Genomic DNA, 14,550 nt, shown 5'->3' with positions numbered 1-14,550 from the left:
CCTTTTTTAGATTCTCCTGGACGTATTCGGACATGGCAAGAGTCTCTGGGGCAGAGAGAGGATAAATTCTGCCCCGGGGTGGAGTAGTGCCCGGGAGGAGGTCGATAGGGCAATCATAAGGCCTGTGAGGAGGTAGAGTCTCAGCTTGTTTTTTGCAGAAAACATCCGCGAAGTCCATATAGGCCTTAGGGAGACCGGTTACTGGAGGAACCACAGAGTTACGGCAAGGGTTACTGGGAACCGGTTTTAGACAGTTCTTGGAACAAGAGGACCCCCAACTCTTGATCTCCCCAGTGGACCAATCCAGGGTAGGGGAATGAAGTTGAAGCCAGGGAAGACCAAGGAGAATTTCCGAGGTGCAATTGGGGAGGACCAAAAGTTCAATCCTCTCATGATGAGATCCGATGCTCATAAGAAGGGGCTCCGTGCGGAAACGTATGGTACAGTCCAATCCTTCATTATTTACACAATTGATGTAGAGGGGTCTGGCGAGACTGGTCACCGGGATGTTGAACCTGTTGACGAGAGAGGCCAAAATAAAATTTCCTGCAGATCCAGAGTCCAAGAAGGCCACTGTAGAGAAGGAGAAGGCAGAGGCAGACATCCGCACAGGCACAGTAAGACGTGGAGAAGCAGAGTAGACATCAAGGACTGTCTCACTTTTGTGCGGAGTCAGCGTACGTCTTTCCAGGCGGGGAGGACGGATAGGACAATCTCTCAGGAAGTGTTCGGTACTAGCACAGTACAGGCAGAGGTTCTCCATACGGCGTCGTGTCCTCTCTTGAGGTGTCAGGCGAGACCGGTCGACCTGCATAGCCTCCACGGCGGGAGGCACAGGAACAGATTGCAGGGGACCAGAGGAGAGAGGAGCCGAGGAGGAGAAACGCCTCGTGCGAACAGAGTCCATATCTTGGCGGAGTTCCTGACGCCTTTCGGAAAAACGCATGTCAATGCGAGTGGCTAGGTGAATAAGTTCATGTAGATTAGCAGGAATTTCTCGTGCGGCCAGAACATCTTTAATGTTGCTGGATAGGCCTTTTTTGAAGGTCGCGCAGAGGGCCTCATTATTCCAGGACAATTCTGAAGCAAGAGTACGGAATTGTACGGCATACTCGCCAACGGAAGAATTACCCTGGACCAGGTTCAACAGGGCAGTCTCAGCAGAAGAGGCTCGGGCAGGTTCCTCAAAGACACTTCGGATTTCCGAGAAGAAGGAGTGTACAGAGGCAGTGACGGGGTCATTGCGGTCCCAGAGCGGTGTGGCCCATGACAGGGCTTTTCCGGACAGAAGGCTGACTACGAAAGCCACCTTAGACCTTTCAGTGGGAAACAGGTCCGACATCATCTCCAGATGCAGGGAACATTGGGAAAGAAAGCCACGGCAAAACTTAGAGTCCCCATCAAATTTATCCGGCAAGGATAAGCGTATCCCAGGAGCGGCCACTCGCTGCGGAGGAGGTGCAGGAGTTGGCGGAGGAGATGACTGCTGAAGCTGTGGTAGTAACTGTTGTAGCATAACGGTCAGTTGAGACAGCTGTTGGCCTTGTTGCGCTATCTGTTGTGACTGCTGGGCGACCACCGTGGTGAGGTCAGCGACAACTGGCAGAGGAACTTCAGCGGGATCCATGGCCGGATCTACTGTCACGATGCCGGCTGGCAGGTAGTGGATCCTCTGTGCCAGAGAGGGATTGGCGTGGACCGTGCTAGTGGACCGGTTCTAAGCCACTACTGGTTTTCACCAGAGCCCGCCGCAAAGCGGGATGGTCTTGCTGCGGCGGTAGTGACCAGGTCGTATCCACTAGCAACGGCTCACCTCTCTGGCTGCTGAAGATAGGCGCGGTACAAGGGAGTAGGCAAAAGCAAGGTCGGACGTAGCAGAAGGTCGGGGCAGGCAGCAAGGATCGTAGTCAGGGGCAACGGCAGAAGGTCTGGAATCACAGGCAAGGAACACACAAGGAACGCTTTCACTGGCACTAAGGCAACAAGATCCGGCGAGGGAGTGAAGGGGAAGTGAGGTGATATAGGGGAGTGCACAGGTGTAAAGACTAATTGGAACCACTGCGCCAATCAGCGGCGCAGTGGCCCTTTAAATCGCAGAGACCCGGCGCGCGCGCGCCCTAGGGAGCGGGGCCGCGCGCGCCGGGACAGAACAGACGGAGAGCGAGTCAGGTAGGGGAGCCGGGGTGCGCATCGCGAGCGGGCGCTACCCGCATCGCGAATCGCATCCCGGCTGGCAGCGGAATCGCAGCGCCCCGGGTCAGAGGACGTGACCGGAGCGCTGCCGCGGGGAGAGTGAAGCGAGCGCTCCGGGGAGGAGCGGGGACCCGGAGCGCTCGGCGTAACAAGGATGACTGAAGAATTCTTTCCCTGGTGAAGAAACCCCCCTTTACAACCGTTGGCCAGATCAAGAACATTCTCCAGGAGGTAGGTGTATGTGTGTCAAAGTCAAAAATCAAGAGAAGACTTTACCAAAGTGAATACAGAGGGTTCACCACAAGATTTAAACCATTGGTGAGGCTCAAAAACAGGAAGGCCAGATTTGAGTGTGCCAAACGCCATCTTAAAAAGCCTTCACAGTTCTGGAACAACATCCTATGGACAGATGAGACTAGTACTAGTGAAGATCAACTTGTACCAGAGTGATGGGAAGAGAAGAGTATGGAGAAGGAAAGGAACTGCTCATGATCCTAAGCATACCACCTCATCAGTGAAGCATGGTGGTGGTAGTCAGGGCCGGGCTGGGGACAAAAACCAGCCTTGGAAATTACTGCATACCAGCCCCACAGCACCATGTCATTGTGCCAGCCAACAGCCGGCATATGTGTGTGTGTATATATATATATATATATATATATATATATATATATATATACACACAGGATGGGCCATTTATAGGGATACACCTTAATAAAATGGGAATGGTTGGTGATATTACCTTCCTGTTTGTGGCACATTAGTATATGTGAGGGGGGAAACTTTTCAAGATGGGTGGTGACTATGGCGGCCATTTTGAATTTGGCCATTTTGAATCCAACTTTAGTTTTTTCAATAGGAAGAGGGTCATGTGACACATCAAACTTAATGGGAATTTCACAAGAAAAACAATGATGTGCTTGGTTTTAACATAACCTTATTCTTTCATGAGTTATTTGCAAGTTTCTGACCACTTATAAAATGTGTTCAATGTACTGCACATGTGTTGGATTGTCAATGCAACCCTCTTCTCCCACTCTTCACACACTGATAGCAACACCACAGGAGAAATGCTAGCACATTTGATTTTAAATTGTAAAAAATATTGTCATACTTAATATGAAAATCTTTTTATTATTTATGGTTTAGGTAATTTGGGGACACATATGTCACAACACTCATCTATGTAAAGGATCTTCCCCACAGCCAGGATCGCAACCAGGAAGCCATCATTGAAACCATCCTGCTTTTCAAATATAATACTATAATCTTATATTTGCCATGATATATGTTGGTCAGCAATAAATAAATGAATTTACTATATAATGTGTTGAACATGTTAATCTCTGTTAACCTGTATGCCCTAATTATGTTGGGTTAGAAACCCTGAGACTTACTGAGCATGCGCAGCTGGCCAGCTTGATCGCGATACACCCACTGTGATGACGTGATCGTCGGACCCGCTAGCACAGTCGCAGAGAGACAATAGGGGCGAGTATGGGTAAGGGCAGTTACGCAACTGACTGGCTCACATGATAGTGAGCTGTCAGGAGCGGAGATGACGTATTAACCTGTCGGAAAACTTTCTGACACGTGCGCAATGGATTTATTTACAAACAGGTGAATGTACCGGTCTCGGCAGTGATGATTGCAATCGGCGGACAATGGAAGCGATCAGGAGAGATATGTGGCTGGTTGTGAAGGTACCTCCCTAACACTGTGTATAGATATAGGTTTTATTGCCCGGATCACTATTTATTAATGTTGAGTGAGTTGTATATGACAGGCTGCTATGGCAACCTGTCGTCACTGTGATTGACAGGACACAACCCCAATGGAATTTTAAAGGAGGTGTGATAATGGATAATTACACATCCATAACACTTGAGTTGTATGCAATGAAATGTATCTGCTATGTATATATATGTGCACTTTTTGTAATTTTGTTGATGCTTGATAAAGGCTACCACTGCCGAAACATTGTATCTTATTGGGGCTAAATAAAGAAACCAGTTTATGAAGATCCTTGGCCTATCAGTGCTGTGATTTCTGGACTTCATCTATATTGATCCTAGGCTGGCTGCTTGGGTATTCACATGCACGAAGGCTGATCCCCCGGTGATGTCTCACACCATTTCTTACTTGCTTGCCATTGGAGACTAGCATGGTGTGAATAACGGATCTACTGGAAATATGACGACACCGACCAGAACAGATGGATCAGGTGATGGTACCCCCAGTACTTTTTCTTATACTGAGCAGGATGCACACAGAATACTGGATACCATACAGAAAGAAGCAGGTTTCCTGAGTGCATCGTCTGTGGAATTGCTACGTAAAAAATGGGATACAGAATCAAGATGTTTGATAACCCTTGAACTGCACCCCGTGACTCTGAGTGAGTGAGTATGCTATCCCACTTGATTCCGAACTTATTCCCGAATAATGATGCATTCCACATAAAATTTATACAGATCTCCAACAAATATGCATTTGACGTAATGCTAAATATGGAGTTTCTCCAGACAGAAATTGAGGAGATTAACAGAAATGTCTTGAAGTGGAGGAATCGATTAAATCTCTGTTAACGTCCCAGGAATATCAGAAGGCAAAGGAGAAATTAGCCTCCCGTTTATTGAAACATCAACAAGATCTAGAAGAAACCAAGAGAAATAAATGGCACTGTGACCTGGAGGATTACAGTGAAGGCAAGGCCTATATGTGGCAATCATACACGGATCCTGAGAAGGGTCGGCGACGACGGCGACAACGCCCACGCAACCGGAATAATCCAAATACAGATGGCTTCCTCTCCACAGCATTGGATACAGAGTCCTCTGATGGATCCACTCAAAGGCCTTTTTAAGCCGGAGGTCGGGACATTCCCAGAAGATCAGGCAGGGAGGAAGGAAATTCAGGAAGAGGAGGAACATCGACCCGTTGTCGGAACAACAGCAACAGACCACCTTGGGGTCGTCCACATACCAGGACTCACCCTCACTAGTGGTAAATATTTCTTCCATACAACTATCTGAATTAGAAACTAAGGTGTTGCAGAAAGGATTATCCTTCTGCCCTACAACTAATACAAATTGGTTTGAATTAACTGTTGATTTAGAAATGTTTTTTAGGAGGCTGCGGTTGAGAGGCCATTTTGGTGATGACATTGGGTCAGATAAAACCTTACAGACAGGGTGTGAATTGTCACTTAAAACTGTAGGTCTCTATAACAAAAGTACATTTATGCCACCACGTAAGCATAATGGAGTTGAAGCCTTTGTGGAGGTGGTAACACAAGAGATAGAGGAATTACGCATCCAATCTGAACATGGTAGAGCGAGGTGGTGTAATTTAAGTAGACAAGAAACAGAAATTTTGCATCAACTTCAAGACAACAAGGAGATCACTATCAAGGCCGCCGATAAAGGTGGAGCCTTGGTAGTGATGGATACCTCACTCTATTTAAATGAAATAGAGAGACAGTTGTCAGACACCCAGGTTTATCAAAAACTGAGTGGCAATCCCTTGGCTAATATACAAGAAGAAATTAAGGTGATCATAGAGAGAGCAGTCATTGAAGGGATTATTGATGAAGATTTACAAATTTACCTTACACAAAATTTCCCAAAACACTGGTACTGTAATGTCTGCCTAAAATACACAAAAATTTGTGGAACCCACCCGGCAGACCATTTACTTGGACAAAATTTTGAGAATACATGCGGAATCAGCAAAGTCATACATACAGGATACGACTGATTTTATTAACAAACTTCGACATCTGGTATGCCCCAGTGGATGTCTGCTAGTATAATGTGATGTAGTGAATCTCTATACATGCATTGAACATTCTAAGGGATTACAAGTCGGAAATTGTCTTCTCGGTACAGATTTGAGTGGGCCGGCCCGTTCCTTTGTTCTGGACCTCTTAGGGGTCATCCTCAGGCTGAATTATTTTTTGCTTGGGGATGACTTCTATGTCCAGAACAGAGGAACGGCCATGGGGTCCAATGTGGCCCCAACATACGCAAATGTATACATGATGGATTTTGAGGAACGATTTATTTACACCTCTCAATGGTTCCAACACGTTGAAACTTGGTTTTGATATATTGACAATACGTTTGTCCTCTGGAAAGGTACACACACACACAATTGACTTTGTTCTTTGAAGAACTAAATGGAATCTACCCAGAACTTCAGTTTACGATGGTGGTCTCAGACCACAGTCTACAGTTCTTAGACACATTGGTTGAATTAGATAACTGTACTTTGACAGTTGATCTATTTGTTAACGAGACAGATAGAAACAGTATACTAACCTAAGACAGTTTTCATCCACGCCCCACAGTAAAGTCTTTACCCTGGAGCCAACTCCTCAGGGTCAAATGTATTGTTTCTGATCCAGAGAGGGCTGAGACTAGGGTTAATGAAATATGCAAGAAATTTCGCAATAGGGGTTATCCACAATGCCTTTTGGATAGACATCAAAACACACTGGCCTCTATGGATAGGGATGTATTATTACAACAACAGCCTAAAAAACAATCTGACAGAATCCCTTTGTTTCTACTTTCAACAGGAATAGTACTCAGATCATACGTAAGAATTGGATACTGGTGAGCAAAACACTTAACATCAGGGAATTCCTGGTAATGGCCTACAGGAGGGGGAAGACACTTAAAGATAGTCTAACAGCATCCGATGTAGGTAGTGTAAAACGAAAAACGGGTCAAACTGTGTTAAGTAAGCTAAGAAATGGAAATTTTCCCTGTGGGTCATGTAGTCATTGTAATAGCATGGTGAGAGGAGATACCTTTCATCATCCTTATATAGGACAACACTTTAAAATTAAAAATCACTACATGTGTCGATCAAGCTTTGTGGTATACCTGATTCAATACCCATGTGGGTGTACTATGTTGGAGAAACCACAAACGAATGCAGAAGCCGTTTAAACGGGTATAAATCATCTATACGTACAGACAGGCCCGTCGCCACAGGACAGGCAAACCAAGCAATTGCTTGGGGCCCTGAGCTGGCCAGGGGCCCCGAGCAGAGCCGGTGCTTGCCCGTCCTGTAGCGATGTTTTTGGGACACAGGGATCCCCCCGTTAACTCTCTGCGGCCCCGTGTTAAGTTTAAAATCGCAGGGGCCACCGGGTGATAGCGTGCGTACGCCCATTACAATGGAAGCGCAGAAGACCGGAGCATCGAGGAAGAAGAAGACGTGCGCTGGCCAGCTTGGTAAGTGACCAGCGGCACGCCATCTTCTGTGTTCCGACCACCGCTTCTCCAGTCCCGGAACTAATGTTATGGCCGGACGGGAGGAGCGGTGGTCGGAGCACTGAAGTGGGGCTGTACACAGGCATACAGCCTCCAGCCACACACTGTATATGACTGGAGGCTGTATGTCTGTGGGGAACACTGCCAGCCTAATGTGGGGAGAACTATGCTGCATCTAATGTGGGGGAAACACTGCCAGCCTAATGTGGGGAGAACTATGCTGCACCTAATGTGGGGGGAACACTGCCAACCTAATGTGGGGAGAACTATGCTGCACCTAATGTGGGGGGAACACTGCCAACCTAATGTGGGGAGAACTATGCTGCACCTAATGCAGGGGGGGGAACACTGCCAGTTTAATGTGGGGAGAACTGGCTGCACCTAATGTGGGGGGGACACTGCCAGCCTAATGTGGGGGGAACACTTCCAGCCTAATGTGGGGGGAACACTTCCAGCCTAATGTGGGGAGAACTATGCTGCACCTAATGTTGGGGGAACACTGCCAGCCTAATGTGGGGGAAACACTGCTAGCCTAATGTGGGGAGAACTATGCTGCACCTAATGTGGGGGGAACACTGCCAACCTAATGTGGGGAGAACTATACTGCACCTAATGGGGGGGGAACCTGCCTACCTAATGTGGGGAGAACTCTGCTGCACCTAATGTGGGGGGGAACACTGCCAGCCTAATGTGGGGAGAACTATGCTGCGCCTAATGTGGGAGGAACACTGCAAGCCTAATGTGGGAAGAACTATGCTGCACCTAATGTGTGGGGAATTCTGCCAGCCTAATGTGGCGAGAACTCTTCTGCACCTAATGTGGGGGGAACTCTGCTGCAACTAATGTGGGAAGAACTATGCTGCACCTAATGTGGGGGCAACACTGCCAGCCTAATGTGAGGAGAATTATGCTGCACCTAATGTGGGGGGGAACATTGCCAGCCTAATGTGGGGAGAACTATGTTGCACCTAATGTGGGGGAACACTGCCAACCAAATGTGGGGGGAACTATGCTGCACCTAATGTGGGTAGAACTATGCTGCGCCTAATGTGGGGGGAACTCTGCTGCACCTAATATGGGGGGACTCTGCTGCACCTATTGTGGGGGGGGCACTGCCAACCTAATGTGGGGAGAACTATGCTGCACCTAATGTGGGGGGAACTCTGCCAACCTAATGTGGGGAGAACTATGCTGCACCAAATGTGGGGGGAACACTGCCTACCTAATGTGGGGGGAACTATGCTGCACCTAATGTGGGGGGAACACTTCCTACCTAATTTGGGAGGAACTCTGCTGCACCTAATGTGGAGGGAACTCTGCTGCACCTAATGTGGGGGGAACTCTGCTGCACCTAATGTGGGAGGAACTCTGCTGCACCTAATGGGGGGGGGACTCTGCTGCACCTAATGTGGGGGGAACACTGCCAACCTAATGTGGCGAGAACTATGCTGCACCTAATGTGGGTGGAAAACTGCCTACCTAATGTGGGGAGAACTCTGCTGCACCTAATGTGGGGGAACTCTGCTGCACCTAATGTGGGGGGAACTCTGCTGCACCTAATGTGGGGGAACTCTGCTGCACCTAATGTGGGGAGAACTATGCGGCACCTAATGTGGGTGGAACACAGCCAGCCTAATGTGGGGAGAACTATGCTGCACCTAATGTGGGGGGAACACTGCCAACCAAATGTGGGGGGAACTATGCTGCACCTAATGTGGGTAGAACTATGCTGCGCCTAAGGTGGGGGGAATTCTGCTGCACCTAATATGGGGGGGACTCTGCTGCATCTATTGTGGGGGGGCACTGCCAACCTAATGTGGGGAGAACTATGCTGCACCTAATGTGGGGGGAACTCTGCCAACCGAATGTGGGCATAACTATGCTGCACCAAATGTGGGGGGAACACTGCCTACCTAATGTGGGGGCATAACTATGCTGCACCAAATGTGGGGGGAACACTGCCTACCTAATGTGGGGGGAACTATGCTGCACCTAATGTGGGAGGAACACTGCCTACCTAATTTGGGAGGAACTCTGCTGCACCTAATGTGGGGGGAACTCTGCTGCACCTAATGTGGGGGAACTCTGCTGCACCTAATGTGGGGGGAACACTGCCAACCTAATGTGGGGAGAACTATGCTGCACCTAATGTGGGGGCAACACTGCCAGCCTAATGTGAGGAGAACTATGCTGCAGCTAATGTGGGGGGGAATATTGCCAGCCTAATGTGGGGAGAACTATGCTGCACCTAATGTGGGGGAACACTGCCAACCAAATGTGGGGGGAACTATGCTGCACCTAATGTGGGTAGAACTATGCTGCACCTAATGTGGGGGGAACTCTGCTGCACCTAATATGGGGAGAACTAGGCTGCACCTAATGTGGGGGAACACTGCCTACCTAATGTGGGGGGGCACTCTGCTGCACCTAATATGGGGGGGACTCTGCTGCACCTATTGTAGGGGGGGGACATTGCCAACCTAATGTGGGGAGAACTATGCTGCACCTAATGTGGGGGGAACTCTGCCAACCTAATGTGGGGAGAACTATGCTGCACCAAATGTGAGGGTAACACTGCCTACCTAATGTGGGGGGAACTATGCTGCACCTAATGTGGGGGGAACACTGCCTACCTAATGTGGGGGGAACTCTGCTGCACCTAATGTGGAGGGAACTCTGCTGCACCTAATGTGGGGGGAACTCTGCTGCACCTAATGTGGGGGGAACACTGCCAACCTAATGTGGGGAGAACTATGCTGCACCTAATGTGGGTGGAAGACTGCCTACCTAATGTGGGGAGAACTCTGCTGCACCTAATGTGGGGGGAACTCTGCTGCACCTAATGTGGGGGGAACTCTGCTGCACCTAATGTGGGGGGAACTCTGCTGCACCTAATGTGGGGGGAACTCTGCTGCACCTAATGTGGGGGAACTCTGCTGCACCTAATGTGGGGAGAACTATGCGGCACCTAATGTGGGTGGAACACAGCCAGCCTAATGTGGGGAGAACTATGCTGCACCTAATGTGGGGGGAACACTGCCAACCTAATGTGGGGAGAACTATGCTGCACCTAATGTGGGGGGAACACTGCCAACCTAATGTGGGGAGAACTATGCTGCACCTAATGTGGGGGGAACTCTGCTGCACCTAATGTGGGGGGAACTCTGCTGCACCTAATGTGGGGGGAACTCTGCTGCACCTAATGTGGGGAGAACTATGCTGCACCTAATGTGGGGAGAACTATGCTGCACCTAATGTGGGGGGTAAACTGCCTACATAATGTGGGGAGAACTCTGCTGCACCTAATGTGGGTGAAATATGCTGCACCTAATGTGGGGGGAACTCTGCTGCACCTTATGTGGGGGGGGAACTCTGCTGCACCTAATGTGGGGGGTTACTACATCCTGACGCCGGCCCTAGAGCGTGACGTGCGTGAACATCAAGGGGGGGGGCCTCCATGTCCATTTTGCTTGGGGCCCCCAAATTCCTTCAAACGGCCCTGCACACAAGGCCTCGTCGTTCCAAGAAAGTTCAGAGGCAAGAGTGTGGAACTGAACTGTGTAGACGCCAACGGAGGAGTTCCCTTGGCAGAGGTTCAGTAGAGCCGTCTCGGCAGAGGAGGCTCACGCGGGTTTTTCAAATGCATTGAGGAATTCTGCAAGGAAGGCTTACAGGTTCAAGGAGACCTGATCTCTACGATCCCAGAGAGGAGTAGCTCAGGCCAAAGCTTTTCCAGACAGTAGACTGAACACAAACGCCACTTTAGCACGCTCCATTGGGAACAGATCTGCCATGCGTTCAAGATGGATAGAATACGTCAACAAAGCCTCTACACAGCTTGGTATCTCTGTCATACTTTGAAGGCAAGGACAAACCAAGCTTGGTCCAGGAGGAAGCTGCAGACATAGAAGGAGGCTCAGGAACAGGTGGCTGCTTCTGTTGTTGCTGCTGAGCGTCAAGGAGCTGTTCCACTATGCCGCAAAGCGGGATGGTCTTGCTGCGGCAGGTGGCACCCAGGTCCCTACCCCTGGCACGACTCGTCCACACAAGTAGCTGGGAGGTGGCGTCGCACAGAAGGAGACTGGCAGGACGTGGCAAGATGGCAGAAGGTATGGGCAGGTAACACAGGTGCGGGGTAGGTAAGGTTAGCAAGGAACAGGTACGCGGTAACAGGGACACAGGACTTTCACTATGGCACTAGGCAACCAAATATGCGGCAGGGGAACAAGGGAGGAGCTGATGTTTAAGGACAGGAGACTGGCCCTGTAAGTGAAAGAGCTCCAGCACATGCATGCCCTAGGAGGCAGGGGGGACATAAGCAGGAGCACTCACCGCGGGCGTGTCTGGCCAGAGCGTAGGTGTTACAAAACCCATTGTCAAACGGTTAAATAATAATAATAAAAAGGTTAGTCACAAATGTATTAAATAACTAATCTTTCTTTAGTAAAAATATTAATTGGCTGTCTAAACAAATAAATGTTTAAAGAGAATCTGTCAATAGTAAAATGACCTAATGCTTAAATCAAGTTTTCATGTTAAATATATTTTTTTCAATTTATCCCTTTCATTACCTATATTATAAAATAACCCTGAAATTGTCAGAATCCATAGGGTTAAATGGTTCTTACAGTTTTCTTTTATTTGCTTTTTGTTGCTGGGTTACGCCCAGCTGTCTTGACTGGTCAGCTGACTTTGATTGGAGCACATGTTCTGACTCCTTTATAAACTGGCAGTCTGCTCTTACACCCTGCCTGCGAAAGAGCTTCTACTCCTAGCTAGCGTGTTTATTGCATCTTGTATTTCTGGCATATCTGACCTATTGGCTCCGTACTCTGACCGTTCTGTTTCTGCGACTTGGCACTTCTGTGATCTCTTGGTACTGACTCGGTTTGTGAACTGTGACTTATTGTGTGTGTGTTTAGATATTATTTCTGTTAGTCTGTGTGTTCCCTTACAGTATACTGACTTTGGCTGTATTATAGTTTGTTTTGCTGACCCTTACTCCTCTCACTTATTTAGGATAGGGTCCGTCAACGTGGTTGTTGATCCGCTGCCTACGGTGGATAGGCAAGTAGGCAGGGAAAGGGGGCGTGGGCGAGAATAGTGTTGCACTCCATCCCTGCCCACACATGACAGAAATCTTGCAGTTTTAAATCTATCCACCAGGCCTAACAATAAGATGTCACTTTACTATCATCATAGACAGGATTGTAATGAAAGGTAACACCAGTTTATAAATATGACCAGATAAAGCCATTCACTTGGGTGATGGTCAGGGCTCATTGTCTCCCCCTGCCTGTACAATGACCCTACCATAGGTCACAGAGCATGCATAGAAAACTCACACATAGAAATAAATAAGCTCATCAATAATCTGTTATTTCTATGTTTACAAGGCTTGCTGTAAAGCATATCTCTAGGCACTGTGCAGAATGTTTAGACAAGATTGCTGCCCCCATATTAGTGTACAAAATCAATAAATAAATTAGAAAGTAGAAACATATACAAAAACAAACATGTTTCATTATTTGGCTCTAATAAGTAGAATCTAGGCAATATATTCCCTTTTAAAGTAAGTTCTTCCCTAACTGATCATCTACAGTTAGCAGAATAATTGGGCACCAGTCTGTAGATGAGTATTATGTTGTTTTGTCCTAGAAATCCATTAAATTGGGCACTGTTAGATTCATACACTATTCTTATGTTGTATATCTTGGCAAAATATTAACCTTTCTAATCTACTTCATGAAAAAAACTCCTTTTTATATAAATTATGGCTTATAAAAAAAGACTAGAGATGAGCGAATTTTAGAAAAATTACATTTGGCTGAATTTTCCGAAAAAATTTGGTTTGGTCCGAATTTATTTGTGGCAAATCGCTATTAAAAACGGTTATTGAACACTTTGCCTTGTCATAACATGCATAGGGAGTGTGCTGTGTTAGTGAAATAATACTGTTATTCAGCATGACATGCAGATCACAGGCGATACTACTGGAATCACTGCCGCACAGCGGCACAATGACAGAGCCTGGTAACTGGAATGAGAAAATTTGAATTCATTTTTTGAGGACCCATTGGACGGCAATTCTGGTGCTAGTAGCAGCGGTAATTCCAGCTCCAATAGTGTATAATTGCTGCAGTGTATAAGTTGCTGCAGTGAAAAAGCTCGTACTTGTATCTTAAAATCGAGCCGGCGGTCCGCTGTGAGGCCAGCAACTGCCTGTCCCAGCGCCTGCCTCTCAGCGCAACTCCATGCTCATGACTGAGTATCCACTTCAAAAGGGAGGGACTGCAGCCCCATCAAATTGGACAGGAGCACATTCAGCTTCTGCGCTGTTAGATGAGTGGGCGCATACTGCTAGAAGTTGCTGCAGTGAAAAAGTTTGTACTTAAAATCGAGCTGGCAGTCCGCCGTGGGGGCCAGCTACTGCCTGTCCCAGCCCCTGCCTTTAACCCCCCCACCCATGCTCATGACTGAGCGTTCCGGGTACCTGAAGCATTTACTTTGAAAAAATACTGTCAAACTACAAGATCAATATAACAAGAAGATCACATGGTGGCACAATGACGCAGTCTGGAGGTGGTGGCAGTCAATGTAGTCTGCAGAGGGGCACACATTTAGAGTAGTGTGTCAGTTTGTACTCCCTCTCAGTGGTGCAGGCCTGACCCGGGAGGGCTACTGGGTAGATCCTGGCAGTATGAAATGCTTGTCCAAAATATCAAGCTATGCATGTGTAAGTAAACACGGATGGTACTACGAAACTGTGTATCAAACTTTGAATGTCTCATTTAATCAGTTATGGTTTAAATTTTCTCGCTCCAACCTGTTTCTTTGGATTCTTGTGGTAATTCCAAAGATAACATATGAGGACGAGCGATCATCGAATTTTATGAAAAATAAAATTTGTCCCATTAGCAGAATTTTCTGAAAAATTTTTGGTGCATATGAATTTATGAAAAAACTGATATGAGCCAGTAGAGACCAAATGGCGGCAGAATGACAAAGCCTGGAGGTGAGGGCAGCATGAGGAGACAATATAGTGACAGAATGACAGTCTGGAAGTGGCAGC

Source organism: Hyla sarda, chromosome 1, assembly GCF_029499605.1.
Source record: "Hyla sarda isolate aHylSar1 chromosome 1, aHylSar1.hap1, whole genome shotgun sequence".
In the NCBI taxonomy this organism is placed as follows: Eukaryota; Metazoa; Chordata; class Amphibia; order Anura; family Hylidae; genus Hyla; species Hyla sarda.
The sequence above is the reverse complement of the archived record's forward strand: the minus strand, read 5'-3'. Positions refer to the sequence as shown.